The sequence below is a fragment of the Manis pentadactyla genome, chromosome 16 (assembly GCF_030020395.1).
Source record: "Manis pentadactyla isolate mManPen7 chromosome 16, mManPen7.hap1, whole genome shotgun sequence".
NCBI classification, from domain to species: Eukaryota; Metazoa; Chordata; class Mammalia; order Pholidota; family Manidae; genus Manis; species Manis pentadactyla.
In genome coordinates this window covers 53198718-53218355 of record NC_080034.1, presented here as the reverse complement: position 1 = coordinate 53218355, position 19638 = coordinate 53198718, and the positions used below count along the sequence as shown (strand labels likewise).

Sequence of the window (19638 nt, the reverse complement as noted above, 5' to 3'; positions counted from 1 at the left end):
AGGTGCCATGCTTGTATTACTGGAGCAGAAGGCCCAGGTCAGGAGTGACAAGACGGAGCAAGAGGAATAGCTGGGGGCGACGTCAAGGAGCTCTGTGGGCCAAGCCACAGTCTGGGCTTTATCCCAGCAGCCACTGGCAGAGTGGAACCAAGAAGTGACATGATGGGATTTGTATTTTAAAAGATCCCTGGCAGAAGGGGAACTGGCTGGAGGGAGCCACCTGGAAGGAAGAAGACCTATCAGGAAGCCATTGCGGAGTACAGGAGTGATGAAGGACAGGCGGGAGGTGAGGGCAGGAGCGGAGGGGCACCTACAGAGGACAAAAGGGACAGAACCCCTTCCGTTGATGGTATTCTGAATGTGGGATTGATGACTTAATATGGGAAATAGGGGCAGGGAGTCAAGGATGAAAATGGGACTTCGTCTTGATGACAAAGTATGTGATGAGGGGAAACGAGGGCAGAGAAGCGGCCAGGGAAGAGGGCCTAACAGGGTGAGCTCAGTTTTGCACATGCTGAGTATGAGAATTACAGGTCTTAAAATCCCAAGTTTACCCTCCTCCCAGTATAAATAAACAACAGCAAAAATGGCAACATTACTCATTCACCAAACATTTTTGACTGTCTACAATGTGCAGGTGCTGGGAATACAGTACTTAACCCCTAGCTTTAAGGGCTTACCCTTTAGTTGAAGCTAAGGAAGGCATACAGCACAGTAAGATGATATGCTGTCACGTAAGTAGTAAGACAGCTACAGTGAATTTCCCATTTACCATTTGACCTAAAGGCAGACCTAGGTGGAAGAAAGATCAGAGATGATTTTAAGTGTGCCCTGAGGTAATTTGTCTCGTAATCCTTCAAGTCTCTATTTTTAACTCTCCAAAGGTCTTCAATCTTCACTCTGTAGAGACATGAAATAATAAGAAGTCTTCCTCTATAATTCGTTTTAGTTGGTTTCAATTAAAGAAGTGTATTCATATGCACACGTAGATATGTATCACGCTGCTGCACACCCCGTAACCAAAGGTTTCCAAAAAACTGCAAAGAACAAGTTGGTGAAGCATAACTTGATAGAAAGCCAAGCTGCCAAGTAAACCCCAGTCCTCCTCACGACTGCCGGACGCCCAACTCCAGGGCAGCTGGGGAGTACAGCCAAGGCAAGCAACCTGGGAACTCCTCTGTGGCCTTCCCCTTCTTCCCCTAGCTGGTCTCCAGTCCTGGATCCAGAGGAGAACTTCTTGTGTCTTCATGGACACACACATCCCTACAGTCACCTGTTTTCAAATATCATGGTGCTGAACTTCTCCTGGAAATGCACCGTGAGGACACCTCTTCAACTGTGAGGCGTTGCATAAAGAGTAGAGGCCGAGGCGAAGGGAGAGCCTGTCTAGCTGCCCTGAATTCAGGAATGGGACATGGTCTTGGCTGACAGCTTGCCGCTTTCTAACTGGAGGCATACAACTAACTGCCATCCAACTGGTAGCCACCAAACACACCTGCTAAATGTTTCCCTGGTGCCTTGCTGTGATGGTTAATTTTATGTCACCATGTTAAATGAGATTAACATGTAAATCAGTTGACTTTGAGTAAAGCAGATTATACTTCATAATACAGATGGGCTGCATCAAATCAGCTGAAGGCCTTAATAGGACAAAGACTACCCTCCCCAGAATGAGAAGGAATTCTTCCAGCAGAACACCTTTGGACTGGACTGTAGCTCTTCCCTAAGCCTCTGGCCCACCCTGCAGATGTTGGACTTAACAAAGTTCTACAATCACCTGAGCTAAATCTTCAAAGTCTTTTGCCTTCTCTCTGTCATTGTCTCTATATACACACACTTGTTGGTTCTTTTTCTCTGGAAAACCCTGACTGATACACTTGGCCTGTCTTCAGCTGTGTCGTCCAGATATTCCTCCCCCAGCACCTGAAGTCAGTGGCCACTGCCCTCAGTCCCACATAGTTGCTGGAAGCTGCGACTTTGTAGAGAAGAAGAAAGGTGGAAGGAGTTGGATGGCAACAGCAAGGCCCTCCCTCAGGCTCCATGACCTTTTTGTACCCTTGGAGCTCACCTCAACCCATCTCTGAGAAGAGTGATGAGGGGCAGGAGGTAGGGGAGGGCGGGAGAGGGGGGTATTCGCAATCCGGTGGCATTGCATCTGAGATAGTGGCAGGGAGAAACAACACAGAAGTCCCGGTGCAACACAGACCACCTGTCAGGGACCAGAGCACCTGTCGGCCCCTCACCCCTCCACACTTACCAGCATTTATGGAGCACCTACTGTGACCCAGCTGGTGTGAAACAAGGGACGTGAATATTAGTAAAACACAGTCACTGCCCCAGGGAACCAGAATTCCATGACCTCTTTTCTTTTATTCTTCCTCATAACTGGAAACATCCAGACATCAAAATGTCACCCATTTTTTTAATCCTTTCAGAAGCTACTTAAAGGGAAAGCTGCAGAAGAAAAACTGTAGACCGCTGAGGGACTGAAGGTTGACATGTCCTAGTCTTCAACTGACTGTACCCAGAGGCATGAGATAACTTAAGTGCTGAAGAATGACAGGCATTTTTTTAAACAAATACAGCAGAGTTCTTAGAGACTGCTGTTAAGTGAATCTTGTTTACTCCCTGAATTGCTGACAAAGCTTTTTGGTTCTTTAAAATGAGGATTAATCCCTTACAATGCAGATTCGTTTGAACATGCATAAGACTTGGTGGAGTTTTAAAAATATATTTTTTAAATTTTAGTCAAAAGAGAGGCTTAGGGAGGAATTACAGGCTTCATTTTGGAGAGGTAAACACACTTCAAAACTTTTTGTTCCCAGTAGAAGACACAAGACTCTTTGTAGTTGTAGTCACACGGTCGTCACTAGGTGGCAGCAGAGGGATTTCTGTGACTCCTGCCCGTTAGTTTTGGAAGGTCCGAAGAGGGCAAGAGCAGAGCTGCTGATCTTTGTCTCAGAGCTCCTGTGACTCCAGGTGACTGTGGCACTTTTCCTCTTGGCACTGTTAACCCAAAAGTAAAGAGCTGCAATGAGAGGCAAACCAGTGTTTACTTGGGATTAAAGAATTGCAATTCCAGGAGCACAGTCAGATAGAAACCCAAATAGCATCCTGCTTGTAAGGTGAAAGCCATGGGGTTTTATAAGGAAAGGGAAGGGGGGAAATTACATGAGCTGAAGAAAAGATAAAGAAGTTTTCCAGATGTTAACAAACTAAGTTACTCTGCATTGTATACTGATCGACTGCTGATACTCTCTTCAAAAAGTCCACAAGGGTCAGTCTTGGGATCCTCATGTCCCATTCTCCCACTGACTTCTCAAATAACTGCTTAACACAATCACCATTTTGCCAAATCCAAAGGTTTGGTCCAGTTCAAACAAAGGTGTGTAGGGCGGTTTGTCTGCAGTGGGCATTCTGACTGTATTCTAAAATGACTCTGGTCATGTGCATCTTCATATCAGATATGTCAAACTGCCATAGTATCTATTTATATTAAAAGTAAGTACCCCACAGTGTGGAATTTATTTGAATACATTATTAATCATATATGTGGGCAGGAGTTCCAGGAGTATGAGTAGCTCGCCCTTATCTTACAAATCTTCACAAAACTAGAAATGCAGTTCTAGAGACAATTCAAAGTTCACCTATTCCTTTACCAATCTCCAAACCTTCCCTGTTTATGGCAAAGGGTTTTTAAATCATTGGCCTTAGAAAACCAGTCCTTCTTGGAGGAACTTGCATTCTTTCTCTGTCCCCTGAAGTTATAAATTTTATCATGTCTTTGAAATGTAAACAAGCTCACAATGGCTGAGGTTAGAAAAAAAAAGAGAAAGACCTCTTTTTAAAATATAAATTGCTGAAAGGGCTCTGTTGCCCAGAACACAGCCTTCCCAAGGCAAACACAAATCTTAAGTGTTTTCTCCACAATTACCAACAATCATAAGGTTTCTGAGTCTATATGTTCAAGTATATCTATATATGTGTATTGTATTTGTGTGATATTTTTCTACCCCCAAAGATTAATTTGTAAAAGAGTTCTATTTAGTTGGCAGAAGACAAGCACTTGTAAGGGTAGGCTATTCTAAAACTCTCAAAAATATAAAAACCAATCCAAATGTTTTTCACAAAACTGGGTTTAGTCTTAATAAATAAAGGCTAATTTAAGTTGTTGGGTTTAATTAAACATGTCTTTACAAGTATCAATGCGAAATGAAAACTTGGATTTACTAAGCATAAAATCATGTTCTGTTACAATAACTTAGTATGACATAATTTTTACTTAAAAATAACTTCCAAAATCTTTTTGGTAACCTGAAACCTTATAGTTTTGCTAAGATAAATGATGAATTATTTTGAACTCAATGGATATCTAGATCATTTCCAAATAAGAGACAATGAAACAGTAATTACTCATCATAGGCTTATCTACTTTGGCTTCTTATTACCGACTAACTAAAATACATGTGCATGTGTTAGCGTTACACTGAAAAATTGAAAAAGGCATATGCTTCTAGGAATTATGAAGTACACAGATCATTTGAAAATATAAAGAACATTGTGTAACAGGCAGTACACAATTGCTCACTACTCAGCTTTCACTAGAAAGCAAGGCTTCTAAAAGAATTCTAATGTAATTAAAGCTACCAGAAATAATAAGAGAAATACCTCCTCCCATGAACACACCAAATCTACATCTGCACACCAAGCAATTCATCCTGAGGAAAAACTGAGACCAAGTAAACACCTTCTGCAGAAGGAACAATAAAAAGACCACATAAAAAACATCAGAAGAGAGAGACAAAGAGACACAGTAACACAGGGAGCCCGACCCCCAACTCGGCTCTGCAATATGGAGCGATATAATTGAGGGACTGGATGCAGATTTGCCTACCATTGGGCACAGAAAAAAAGCCATGGTTTAAAGGGTTTAAAGGCCAATCACACTATAAGTGAAGGAAACCAACTTTCAGAATTAAAGAACCTGACATGCAATGAGTGGATGGCTAGAACTCTCTCCAGGCCCAGAGACGCTGGTGAGGGCCATGTTTATGTTCCCTTGCACATTGACAGGGTGGAAGGAAACAGGATGAGTGCCATTGCTTACGCTCCTCACCCCCTGCCGCTGTCCCTCACTTCACTAGTGTGTACTGGAACAGGAAGAGAACCATTTTTACATTCCCCCACCCCACATATTGGTAGTGCATATGAAAGTAGGGTCTTGGAGCACACACCAGCTCCAGACCTAACCAAGGAGGTCTCCCAGACTTCACCTGTATCCAAACACACTTACCAGAGACCCAGTAGTCCCACAAAGCTGGCACTAGAGCAGTACCCACACAGACTCACTGCCCTTGTTCCTTCCATCCCCAGCTGCCCCGTTAGTGAGGTCCAACTAATGCCCACTCAGGAGACCTCCAAACTATTCCCTTCCACTCTTGGCCACTCCATCAGTGCAATACCAGCCACTGCCCACCTGAAAGACCCCCAGACTGCACCCCTCTGCACCCAGGTCTCCACTAGGGAGATCCCTAGCCCATTCCCTGGGAGCCCTGACAATGGAACATCCTGGCCCACACCCACTGGCCTCCAGCCAGCAAACAAAAACCACCAGACACATGTGGTCTACCCAGGGGATGTTCCTACACAAGGCCACAACTTAATGACTGGGAAATGAAGCCCTTTTGCCTAACCTGTAGAAACACACACAGAAAATCAAACAAAATGAGGACACAGAGGAATATACTTTAAACAAAAGAATATGACAAACTTCAGAAAAAGAATTAAATGAAACAGGCAATCTATCCAATAAAGGATTCAAAATAATGGTTATAAAGATGCTCACTAGACTTGAAAGAGGAGTAATGAACTCAGTGAGAATTTCAACAAAAAACAGTAAATATAAAAAAGAATGAATCAGAAATGAAGAATTCAATAAGTGAAATGAAAAACATATTGGAGGGAATGAACAGCAGACTAGAAAATGCAGAAGAATAGATCAGTGACTTGGAAGACAGAGTAATGGAAAGCACTCAAGCACAACAGCAGGAAGAAAAAAGAATAAAAGAAATGAGAATGGATTAAGGGAGCTCTGGGACATCAAACGTCCAAACATTCACATTGTAGGAGTCCCGGAAGGAGAAGAAAGAGAAAGAGAGAGAGAGAGAGAGAGAAAGGGGCAGAAAACATATTTGACAAAATAATAGCTGAAAACTTCCTTAACATGGGGAAGGAAAGAGATGTCCAGGTCTAGGAAGCACAGAGAGCCCCAAACAACATAAACCCAAGGAAGACTACACTAAGACATCATAACTAAAATGTTAAAGATCAAGGACAGTGTGAGGTCAAAAAAGCCAAGGAAATGCAGGAGTCCACACTGGTGATAGCAAGATTTAATATAAGACTTTACTACAGAGTCAGTGAAGGGCTGAATCAGAGAGACTACAGCACTGGAAGGAAAAAATTCTGGGGTTTTATATTAATCAGTTTTTAGCCAAGCAGATGTCCCCAAGGGTCTGAGAAGGACAAAGGTGCAAGAATTTCCATTTTTTGGCTAGCAGGACTTGAGTCCTGCAGATGTTCTCAGTGTTTGGGCCAGATGTTTTCCAGCTCCTCTCTGGGCTTGTGATTTTTCTGAGAATTAAACTCAAAAGATCAGAATTAATTTTCTCGGTTCTGCCTTTTCTACAGACAGAGACTATAAAAAGAAGCAAGAAAAAAACAATGAGTTAAGTACAAGGCAAACCCCATAAGGTTATTGGATGACTTTTCAGCAGGAACCGTACAGGCCAGAAGGGAGTAGCATGACATATTCAAAGTGCTGAAAGGAAAAAACTCCAACCAAGAATATTCTACCCAGCAAGGTTATCATTCAGAATTGAAGAGGAGATAAACAGCTTCCCAGATAAACATAAGTTAAAGGAGTTCACTACCCCCAAAATGCCAGAGGGACTTTAAAAGGAAAAGAAAAAGCCATAGCTACAAGCAAGAAAATTATGAAAATAAAAAAATTTTAGTGGTAAAACATATAGCAAAGGTAGTCAATCAATAATTTAAAAGCTAGGAGGAAGGTTAAAAGACAAAAGTGGTAAAACCACTTCTAAAAATTACTTAAGGGAAGCAATAAATAAGAAGATATAGGAGGGGCAGAAGATGGCAGCGTGAGTAGAGCAGCGGAAATCTCCTCCCAAAACAACATATATCTATGAAAATATAACAAAGACAACCCTTCCTAGAATAAAGACCAGAGGACACAGGACAATATCCAGACCACATCTGCACCTGAGAGAACCCAGCGCCTCGCGAAGTGGGTAAGATACAAGCCCCGGCCCGGCGGGAGCCAAGCGCACATCCCCCCAACTCCCGGCCGGAGAAGAATAGGCAGAGCGGGAGGGAGACAGAGCACAGGGCTGCCGAACAACCAGCCCCAGCCATCCGGGCCAGAGTGCAGGGCGCTCGATACTAGGAAAACAGGGCAGCAAGAACAGTGAGCGGGCACTGGAGGCCGGGTGTCGGATGACATAAGAAAAGCTCGCGACCGTTTTTTTTTTTGTTTTTTTTTTGCTTTTTTGCTGTTTTGTTTTGGCGAGCACTTTTTGGAAGTCTTAAAGGGATAGGGACCCCAATACTAGGGAAACAGGGGAGCAAGACTGGTGAGCAGAGGCACGAGGCTGGCACCGGAGAATAAGAAAAACGAGCGACTACCTTTTTTTTTTTAATTAAAAAAAAATTTTTTTTTTTTAAATTTAAAAATTTTTTTCTTTTTTTTTTTGTTGTCGTTTTGTTTTGGCAGGTTCTTTTTGGAAGTCTTAAAGGGGCAGGGCGGGACACTTAATCCAGAGGTAGGGAATCCGGGGATCTCTGGGCACCCTAACCACTGGGCTGCAGGGAGCAGGGAGGCCCCTTACGGAGATAAATAGCCTCCAGGCTGCTCCCCCTCCAACGCGACTCCACCACTTTGGAGCAGCTGCCCAAGCCAGGCCACGCCCACAGCAACAGCGGAGATTAACTCCATAGCAGCCGGGCAGGAAGCAGAAACCCTGTCTGCGCACAGCTGCGCAGCACAAGCCACTAGAGGTCGTTGTTCTCCCAGGAGAGGAGGGCCACAAACCAACAAGAAAGGAAGTCCTTCCAGCCGTCACTCGTCCCAGCTCTGCAAACTATTCATATCACCATGAAAAGGCAAAGCTACAGGCAGACAAAGATCACAGAGACAACACCAGAGAAGGAGACAGACCTAACCAATCTTCCTGAAAAAGAATTCAAAATAAGAATCATAAACATGCTGATAGAGATGCAGAGAAATACGCAAGAGAAATGGGATCAAGTCCGGAGGGAGATCACAGATACCAGAAAAGAGATCACAGAAATGAAACAAACTCTGGAAGGGTTTATAAGCAGAATGGACAGAATGCAAGAGGCCATTGATGGAATTGAAATCAGAGAACAGGAACGCATAGAAGCTGACATAGAGAGAGACAAAAGGATCTCCAGGAATGAAACAATATTAACAGAACTGTGTGACCAATACAAAAGGAACAATATCCGTATTATAGGGGTCCCAGAAGAAGAAGAGAGAGGAAAAGAGATGGAAAGTATCTTAGAAGAAATAATTGCTGGAAAATTCCCCAAACTGGGGGAGGAAATAATCAAACAGACCACGGAAATACACAAAACCCCCAACAGAAAGGATCCAAGGAGGACAACACCAAGACACATAATAATTAAAATGGCAAAGATCAAGGACAAGGAAAGAGTGTTAAAGGCAGCTAGAGAGAAAAAGGTCACCTCTAAAGGGAAACCCATCAGGAAAACATCAGATTTCTCAACAGAAACCCTACAGGCCAGAAGAGAATGGCATGATATATTTAATACAATGAAACAGAAGGGCCTTGAACCAAGGATACTGTATCCAGCACGACTATCATTCAAATATGACGGTGGGATTAAACAATTCCCAGACAAACAAAAGCTGAGGGAATTTGCTTCCCACAAACCACCTCTACAGAACATCTTACAGGGACTGCTCTAGATGGGAGCACGCCTAGAAAGAGCACAGCACAAAACACCCAACATATGAAAAATTGAGGAGGAGGAACAAGAAGGGAGAGAAGAAAAGAATCTCCAGACAGTGTATATAACAGCTCAATAAGCGAGCTAAGTTAGGTAGTAAGATACTAAAGAGGCTAACCTTGAACCTTTGGTAACCACGAATTTAAAGCCTGCAATGGCAATAAGTACATATTTTCCAATAGTCACCCTAAATGTTAATGGGTTGAATGCACCAATCAAAAGACACAGAGTAACAGAATGGATAAAAAAGGAAGACCCATCTATATGCTGCTTACAAGAAACTCACCTCAAACCCAAAGACATGTACAGACTAAAAGTCAAGGGATGGAAAAACATATTTCAAGCAAACAACAGTGAGAAGAAAGCAGGGGTTGCAGTACTAATATCAGACAAAATAGACTTCAAAACAAAGAAAGTAACAAGAGATAGAGAAGGACACTACATAATGATAAAGGGCTCAGTCAAACAAGAGGATATAACCATTCTAAATATATATGCACCCAACACAGGAGCACCAGCATATGTGAAACAAATACTAACAGAACTAAAGGGGGATATAGACTGCAATGCATTCATTCTAGGAGACTTCAACACACCACTCACCCCAAAGGATAGATCCACTGGGCAGAAAATAAGTAAGGACACGGAAGCACTGAACAACACAGTAGAGCAGATGGTCCTAATAGACATCTATAGAACTCTACATCCAAAAGCAGCGGGATATACATTCTTCTCAAGTGCACATGGAACATTCTCCAGAATAGACCACATACTAGGCCACAAAAAGAGCCTCAGAAAATTCCAAAAGATTGAAATCCTACCAACCAACTTTTCAGACCACAAAGGCATAAAACTAGAAATAAACTGTACAAAGAAAGCAAAGAGGCTCACAAACACATGGAGGCTTAACAACACGCTCCTAAATAATCAATGGATCAATGACCAAATCAAAATGGAGATCCAGCAATTTATGGAAACAAATGACAACAACAACACTAAGCCCCAACTTCTGTGGGACACAGCAAAAGCAGTCTTAAGAGGAAAGTATATAGCAATCCAAGCATATTTAAAAAAGGAAGAGCAATCCCAAATGAATGGTCTAATGTCACAATTATCGAAATTGGAAAAAGAAGAACAGATGAGGCCTAAGGTCAGCAGAAGGAGGGACATAATAAAGATCAGAGAAGAAATAAATAAAATTGAGAAGAATAAAACAATAGCAAAAATCAATGAAACCAAGAGCTGGATCTTTCAGAAAATAAACAAAATAGATTAGCCTCTAGCCAGACTTACTAAGAAGAAAAGAGAGTCAACACAAATCAACAGTATCAGAAACGAGAAAGGAAAAATCACGACGGACCCCACAGAAATACAAAGAATTATTAGAGAATACTATGAAAACCTATATGCTAACAAGCTGGGAAACCTAGGAGAAATGGACAACTTCCTAGAAAAATACAACCTTCCAAGATTGACTCAGGAAGAAACAGAAAATCTAAACAGACCAATTACCAGCAACGAAATTGAAGCGGTAATCAAAAACCTACCAAAGAACAAAACCCCCGGGCCAGATGGATTTACCTCGGAATTTTATCAGACATACAGGGAAGACATAATAACAATTCTCCTTAAAGTTTTCCAAAAAATAGAAGAGGAGGGGATACTCCCAAACTCATTCTATGAAGCTAACATCACCCTAATACCAAAACCAGGCAAAGACACCACCAAAGAAGAAAACTACAGACCAATATCCCTGATGGACGTAGACGCAAAAATACTCAACAAAATTTTAGCAAACCGAATTCAAAAATACATCAAAACCATCGTACACAATGACCAAGTGGGATTCATCCCAGGGATGCAAGGATGGTACAACATTCGAAAGTCCATCAACTTCATCCACCACATCAACAAAAAGAAAGACAAAAACCACATGATCATCTCCATAGATGATGAAAAAGCATTTGACAAAGTTCAACATCCATTCATGATAAAAAACTTTCAGCAAAATGTGAATAGAGGGCAAGTACCTCAACATAATAAAGGCCATCTATGATAAACCCACAGCCAACATTATATTGAACAGTGAGAAGCTGAAAGCATTTCCTCTGAGATCGGGAACTAGACAGGGATGCCCACTCTCTCCACTGTTATTTAACATAGTACTGGAGGTCCTAGACATGGCAATCAGACAAAACAAAAAAATACAAGGAATCCAGATTGGTAAAGAAGAAGTTAAACTGTCACTATTTGCAGATGACATGATACTGTACATAAAAAACCCTAAAGACTCCACCCCAGAACTACTAGAACTGATATCGGAATACAGCAAAGTTGCAGGATACAAAATCAACACACAGAAATCTGTGGCTTTCCTATACACTAACAGTGAACCAACAGAAAGAGAAACCAGGAAAGCAACTCCATTCACAATTGCATCAAAAAAAAATAAAATACCTAGGAATAATCCTAACCAAGGAAACGAAAGACTTATACTCGGAAAACTACAAGTCACTCTTAAGAGAAATTAAAGGGGACACTAACAGATGGAAACTCATCCTATGCTCATGGGTAGGAAGAATTAATATCGTTAAAATGGCCATCCTGCCCAAAGCAATATACAGATTTGATGCAATCCCTATGAAACTACCAGCAACATTCTTCAATGAACTGGAACAAATAATTCAAAAATTCATATGGAAACACCAAAGACCCCGAATAGCCAAAGCAATCCTGAGAAAGAAGAATAAAGTAGGGGGCATCTCACTCGCCAACTTCAAGCTCTACTATAAAGCCATAGTAATCAAGACAATTTGGTACTGGCACAAGAGCAGAGCCACAGACCAATGGAACAGACTAGACAATCCAGACATTAACCCAGACATATATGGTCAATTAATATTTGATAAAGGAGCCATGGACATACAATGGTGAAATGACAGTCTCTTCAACAGGTGGTGCTGGCAAAACTGGACAGCTACATGTAGGAGAATGAAACTGGACCATTGTCTAACCCCATATACAAAAGTAAACTCAAAATGGATCAAACACCTGAATGTAAGTCATGAAACCATTAAACTCTTGGAAGAAAACATAGGCAAAAACCTCTTAGACATAAACATGAGTGACCTCTTCTTGAACATATCTCCCTGGGCAAGGAAAACAACAGCAAAAATGAACAAGTGGGACTATATTAAGCTGAAAAGCTTCTGTACAGCAAAAGACACCATCAATAGAACAAAAAGGAACCCTACAGTATGGGAGAATATATTTGAAAATGACACATCCGATAAAGGCTTGACGTCGAGAATATATAAAGAGCTCACACGCCTCAACAAACAAAAAACAAATAACCCAATTAAAAAATGGGCAGAGGAACTGAAGAGACAGTTCTCCAAAAAAGAAATACAGATGGCCAACAGACACATGAAAAGATGCTCCACATCGCTAATTATCAGAGAAATGCAAATTAAAACTGCAATGAGGTATCACCTCACACCAGTAAGGATGGCTGCCATCCAAAAGACAAACAACAACAAATGTTGGCGAGGCTGTGGAGAAAGGGGAACCCTCCTACACTGCTGGTGGGAATGTAAGTTAGTTCAACCATTGTGGAAAGCAGTATGGAGGTACAACAAATTGCTCAAAACAGACTTACCATTTGACCCATTAATTGCACTCCTAGGAATTTACCCTAAGAATGCAGCAATCAAGTATGAGAAAGATCAGTGCACCCCTATGTTTATCACAGCACTAGTTACAATAGCCAAGAATTGGAAGCAACCTAAATGTCCATTGATAGATGAATGGATAAAGAAGATGTGGTACATATACACAATGGAATACTACTCAGCCATAAGAAAAGGGCAAATCCAATCATTTGCAGCAACATGGATGGAGCTGGAGTGTATTATGCTCAGTGAAACAAGCCAAGTGGAGAAACAGAAATACCAAATGATTTCACTTATCTGTGGAATATAAGAACAAAGGAAAAACGGAGGGAACAAAACAGCAGCAGAATCACAGAACTCAAGAATGGACTAACAGGTACCAAAGGGAAAGGGACTGGGGAGGATGGGTGGGTAGGGAGGGAAAAGGGGGGGGAGAAGTAGGGGGGTATTAAGATTAACATGCATGGGGGGGTAGGAGAAAAGGGAGGGCTGTACAACACAGAGAGGACAAGTAGTGATTCTACAACATTTTGCTATGCTGATGGACAGTTTCTGTAAAGGGGTTTATAGGGGAGACCTGGTATAGGGGAGAGCCTAGTAAACATAATATTCGTCATGTAAGTGTAGATTAGTGATACCAAAAAGAAAACAAAACAAAAAAAAAGCAGTTCCTGTGTGGTAACCTCCAATGAGTTCTACACAAGTATATAAAGGGCATATAAAAGTGTAGGCAAAGGGTCTGTTTGCGTTTATACAGAAGATCAAAACCTAATTGGGCTACCCCGAAAATGAGCTAAGATACGATATGAAAGAGAACTTCCAACATCAGCACTCTCTGGAAGACTCATGCCAGAAGATGATCATCAAAAAACCCCAACAAAGTTCCACGCACTGCTACAGCTGTAGATGCACCCATCCCACCAGCTCCTGGACTTGCCACGGGAATGAAGGAGATATCTAAGCTGGCCTGTGCATACAGTAAAACAACAAACTTGACTGGATCTATACTGTTGGAACTCAATCAAGAATTAGGAGAAGTGCAAATTGTAGCACTCCAAAATCTTACAACTACAGACTATTTACTGTTAAAAGAACATAAGGGATGTGAACATTCCCCAGGAATGGGTTGTTTTAATTTGTCTGATTTCTCTCAGACTGTTCAAGTTCAGTTGGACAATATCCACCATATCATAAATAAGTTTTCACAAATGCCTAAGGTGCCTAACTGGTTTTCTTGGTTTCACTGGAGATGGCTGGTAATTACAGATATGCTTTGGCTATGTAACTATACTCCTATTATGTTAATGTGTGTGCGCAATTTAAGTAGTAGCTTAAAACCTATACATGCTGAAGTTACTCTACAAGAAGATATGTCAAACAAATAATCAATCTTCCCATGTTTTCTTCCGCCTGCTACTTCTATAGCTTTTCTTCTTCCTTCCTAATTACAACCCTTAAATAGAATTCGTGCCTCATATCAAATTTACCGAGTATCATAATTCTTCCAACGGGTAAAGACACCTCAAGACAAATACTGGGCATAGAAGCCACAGGGCATAAATATACAAAGAAATAAAAAGCTAACCATTTCAAACAATAAGGCTTCTCTCTCACTTACCAACTTTACATTTCCCTGTATGGCCCCGGAAGATGACTGGTTAGCCAGAGACGGGTAAGATTCCTCAAGGGAGGAACAACCTAAGACAGGCACAGTCGCAGGGGGGGTCATCAGGTGAGAAATTGGGGATCAACAGAGGTGAGGCTTAGAACCTCACCCCCCCGTTCTGAGAGAAATCTTCTGCATACGTGGATGTTTTATTGCCCTGGTCTAGCTTGGATTAACACATAGTCTACAGGCACACACCTGATCATCTACATTTGCTCTCTTACATCACTAAACTATGTTTTCTACCTTTATCTTGTATCTACCTACCACTTCAGCATTTTATTAAAAATAATAATAATAGAGAAATGTGGTATCCACATATAAATCAAGTATAAAAACCAAATGAGTATTCATATTTGAACTGACTGTTTATAGTTCATAATGCATGAGCAAAACCGAAAGTTTCTGTGATGACTGCCCTTGTACTGTTCACTATGTAACTTATTCATTATGTAACAATTTGTTCTACATGTAAGAACTTGTTTGTTATGCCTCAGAAGATTGGAGACTGACGAAAATTAGGCTTGGGGTGGATTAATGATTGTGCATTAAGCATTGACTCCCCTATACAGAATTTTATTGTTGTTAACAACCATTTGATCAATAAATATGAGAGATGCCCTCACACACACACAAAAAAAAAGTATACACTTCCAATGGTAAAATAATAAGTAACCGGGATGTAATATATAGCATAAGGAATATAGTCAAGATATTGTAACAGCTTGGTAGGGTGATAGCTGGAACCTAGAATTATGTATATAAATGTTTTATCACTGTGTTGTACACTTGAATCTAATGTAATGTAATACTGTGCGTCAAGTACCCTTCAATAAAAAATAATTATCTAAAAAAAAAAAGAAGATATAAAAGACATCATATACATAAAAATATCTAGTGCTGTTGGAATGAGCTCAAACTTAAGTGATCATTAACTTAACATAGACTCTTACACACATAAGATGTCATATATAATCCCATTGTAACCACAAACCGAAAACCTATAATAGATACACAAATAGAGAGAAAGGAAGCCAACCACAACACTAAAGAAAGTCATCAAGAGAAAGAAAGAAAAGATAGGATCAGAGAAGAATGACAAAAACAACCAGGAAACATTTGGCAAAATGGTAATAATTGTACCTATCAATAATTACCTCAAATGTAAATGGACTAAATGCTCCAATTAGAAGATATAGGGCAACTGAATGCATAAAAAACAAGACCCATCTATATGCTGCTTACAAGAGACTCACTTCAGACCTAAATACACAAACAGACTGAAACTGAAGGGACAGAAAAAGATATTCCATGCAAGTAGAAATGGGGAAAAAAAGCTGGAGTAGCAGTACTTACATAGACAAAATTGATTTTAAAACAAAGACTTTAACAAAAGACAGAGAAGGACACTATACAATGACTAAGAGCACAATTCAGCAAGAAGATATAACAATTGTAAATATCTACAGACCCAACATAGGAGCACCTACATATGCAGAGCAAATATTAACAGACATGAAGGGAGAAATTTATCATAATACAGTAATAGTAGAGTACTTTTAACACTTCACTTACATCAGTGGATAGATAATCCAGACAGAAAATTAGTAAGGAAATTTTTTTGAAGGCACATTAGACCAAAAGGACTAGATAGCTATATACATAAGCATTACTTCCAAAAGCAGCAAAATACACATTATTTTCAACTGCACATGGAAAATTCTCTAGGATAGTTCACATGTTAGACCACAAAACACGTTTTAATAAATTTAAGAAGACTGAAATCAAACCAAGCATTTTTTCTGATCACAGTGGTGTAAAACTAGAAATCAATTATAAGAAAAAATCTGAAAAAAACACAAATACATAGAGGCTAAATAACATGCTACTAAACAACTAATGAGTCAAAGAAGAAATAAAAAAAATACCTGGAGAATAATGAGAATAAAAACACAATGGTTCAAAATCTTTGAGATGCAGGAAAATCAGTCCCAAGAGGGAAGTTTATAGAGATAAAAGTCCACTTTAAGAAACCAGGAAAATCTCAGAAGAAAAATCTAAACTTACACCTAAAGAAATTAGAAAAAGAAGAAAAAAATAAAACCCAGGGTTAATGGAAGGAAGGAAACAATAAAGATTAGAGTGGAAATAAATTAGAGACTAAAAAATATAAAAGATCAATGAAATTAAGAGCTGGTTGTTTGAAAAGGTCATTAGCTAGACTTATCAAGAAAAAAAGAGGACTCTACATAAAGTCAGAAATGAAAGAGGAGAAGTTACAACTGATTCCACAGCAATACAATTATAAGAGATTATGAAAAATTATATGCCAACAAATTGGACACCTTAGAAGAAATGGATAAATTCATTGAAATATGCAATCTTCTAAGACTGAACCAGGAAGAAATAGAAAATATGAACAGATCATTTACTTTTAACAAAATTGAATTGGTAATCAAAAACTCCCAACAAACAAAAGTCCAGTACCATAACCAGATGGATTCACAGGTGATTTCCACTAAACATTCAAAGGAGCGTTGATATTTATCCTTCTCAAGCTATTACAGAAAAATTGAAGAGTAGAGAAAGCTTCCAAATTCATTCTACTAGGCCAGTATTACCTTGATACCAAAACCAGATGAAGACACCACCAAAAAAAAGAAAATTAGAGACCAATATCCCTGATGAACAAAGATGCAAAAATCCTCAACAAAATATTAGCAAACTAAATTCAAAAATGATTTAAAGGATCATTCACCATGACCAAATGAGATTTATTCCAGGGATGCAAGGATGGTTCATTATCCACAAACCAATCAATGTGATACATCACATTAATGAAAGGAAGGATAAAAACCATACAGTCATGCTAAAAAATCATTGAACAAAATTTAGCATCCATTCATGATAAAAATGCACAACAAAGTGGGTATAGAGGGAACATACCTCATCATGATAAAGTGATACTTCCATCATAAAGTGACAAATAGTTCACTTTGACAAAAACAGCCTCAAAAGTGAGCCAATTGCTTATACTCATATTCGAAGTTTTAAAGAAAAAGAGTATAGGTTTAAGACAATGATTCTTGCAGAAAGTGGAAGTTTTAGCTAATTATGGCATGCTTGTAGCTGTTATCTAATGGGAATGGACCCACTAAAATTGCTTGGAAACATGACGGTTTGGCTCAGGCCATTCTCCCAGTGAGAGTTCCAGTCAGGGCCAAGCTGCCTTTGGAGAGAGGAGAAACACTGGTGGTTCCATTTTGGATTTTACTATATTTTATAGTAGAAATAAGAGTGTACAACAGAGGTCAACATGCTTTTTCTCTAAAGGACCAGATAATAGATATTTCAGGCTTTGTGGCCGTATGGTCTCTGTAATACACTGAATTGTACCCCCACACCCATTAAATTCATGTGTTGAAGTCCTAATCCCCAGAATCTGAGAATGTGACTATATTTGGAGATGGATGATCAAAGAGGTAAAATGAGGTCATTCAAGGGCCCTAACCTAATCTGACTGGTGTCTTTATAAGAAGAGGGTATTAGGACACAGACACACAGAGGGAAGGCCATGTGAGGACACAGGGAGAAGGCAGCATGTACAGCCAAGGAAAGAGGCTTTAGAACCAACCCTGCCAACAGCTTGATCTCAGACTTCCAGCCTCCAGAACTGAAAGGAAATCAATGTTGTTTAAGCCATGCAGCCTGTGGTATGTTAAGGCAGCCCTCCCAAATTAATACATGGTCTCCATTACAACTATTCAGTTCTGCCATTGCAGAATGAAAGCCACCACAGATGACAGATTAACAAATGGGTGCAACTGGGCTCCAATAAAACTCTATTCACAGAAATGGGTGGGAACCAGATTTGATCCAGGACCCATAATTGGCCAACCTCTGATTTAGCTTGATCAACACTTGTGAATGTCATTACATATGCAACATATAAAACTCTCGGTGAGAACTATAGGCCCAGTGAGTGGATTAAAATAAAAGAATATAAGGCCTTTGTTACCACTACACTTGACACCTCATTTTACTTTGTATCCAATTTGCTTCTGGGAAAAACATAGAGATTATTCTCCTAATTGTACTTGAAGATATATTGTGTAGCTTCCAAGGAAAAAGTAATTCTGTTATTTTATTTTTTAATTAATAATGGGAACTATTGCATATAGAAAAGCAAACCTAGCACCATAGCCTACCACTGCAGAAACATTGCCTGCTGGCCCTTGTGCTGTGGAACCCCTTTGTAGAGGAACTTGCCTCTTGACAAGGTATTTCAGTAACTAACACCCCTTGGGTAGAGTTCAAGATCCTTGACTCAGCAACCTTTGTCTATGTAATATGATGAGTGGATAAATGTTCTCCTAGACAAATGCTCTAGCATTTTGTGATTCTTCTTACTGACATCCTAATCAACACACAGCACAACAAAAGGCACCCAGGAAATTAGGAAACATAAAGCATGGCTGCTCATTAACTCAAATGAAACAATCCATGAATAATTTTACACCATACATGATTAAGCACTATGTTCTACACCCTAGGTCTCAAAGCCTCATACATAGGATAATTCAGAGAGAAGATAGATAAAAGGATCAGGACCACATCAGAGAAAATATCAGTGTGGCACTTCAGTTGGTGAAAGATAACTGGAGCTTCAGCAGTGGAAGGAGGAAGGCATTTGAGATGTGAGGGACAATGTTAACATAAGGATGAGGGCTGATGGTTTATAGAGACAGGTAAGAGGTGGGGTGCAAAAGCTGTACTCAGAAAGACATGGAAGGTAAAACAGTGGTTCTCAATTCCCAGTGGCAGGAGTGTCAGTAAAGTGAGCTGGGAAGTTTTCTAAAACACAGATGCCGCTTCTTCCAGCATAACGTACAGAGGTGGTTACAATCTGACAGACCTTCCCAGCTGACTATGATGCCTCACCCCCATTCTGATGGGTGAGAGGCCAGTAATTTTCAAAGTGTGGCCCCTGTACATCAGTGTCACCTGGTAACTTACTGTAAATACAAATATGCACATCCCACTGCCACTAGGACAGAAACTGCACTAATGCATGGTAAAACCTGAGAAACCTGGACAGGAGCCCAGTGCTTTTCCATCCTGGTTGCACAGTTGAGTCACATGATGAGCTTTTAAAGATTTTATTAAACTGGTCTTGGGTGGAATCCCAACATATATTTTTTAAAATATCCCTAAATGATGTGCATACAG

General features: G+C 40.2%; 1 long non-coding RNA gene across 2 annotated transcripts in view; it reads right to left on the bottom strand.

Annotated features, from left to right (window-relative positions):
- Window positions 1-2373: 2373 nt before the first annotated feature.
- Window positions 2374-19638, bottom strand: part of LOC130681198 (uncharacterized) — a 59618-nt gene continuing 42353 nt past the window's right edge. Inside the window, exon 3 of one of the 2 annotated variants that reach the window (XR_008994262.1) lies at window positions 2374-3028. This is a non-coding gene — a long non-coding RNA (uncharacterized LOC130681198). The remainder of the gene's footprint in view (window positions 3029-19638) is intronic. The other variant, XR_008994261.1, reaches the window with a different exon arrangement.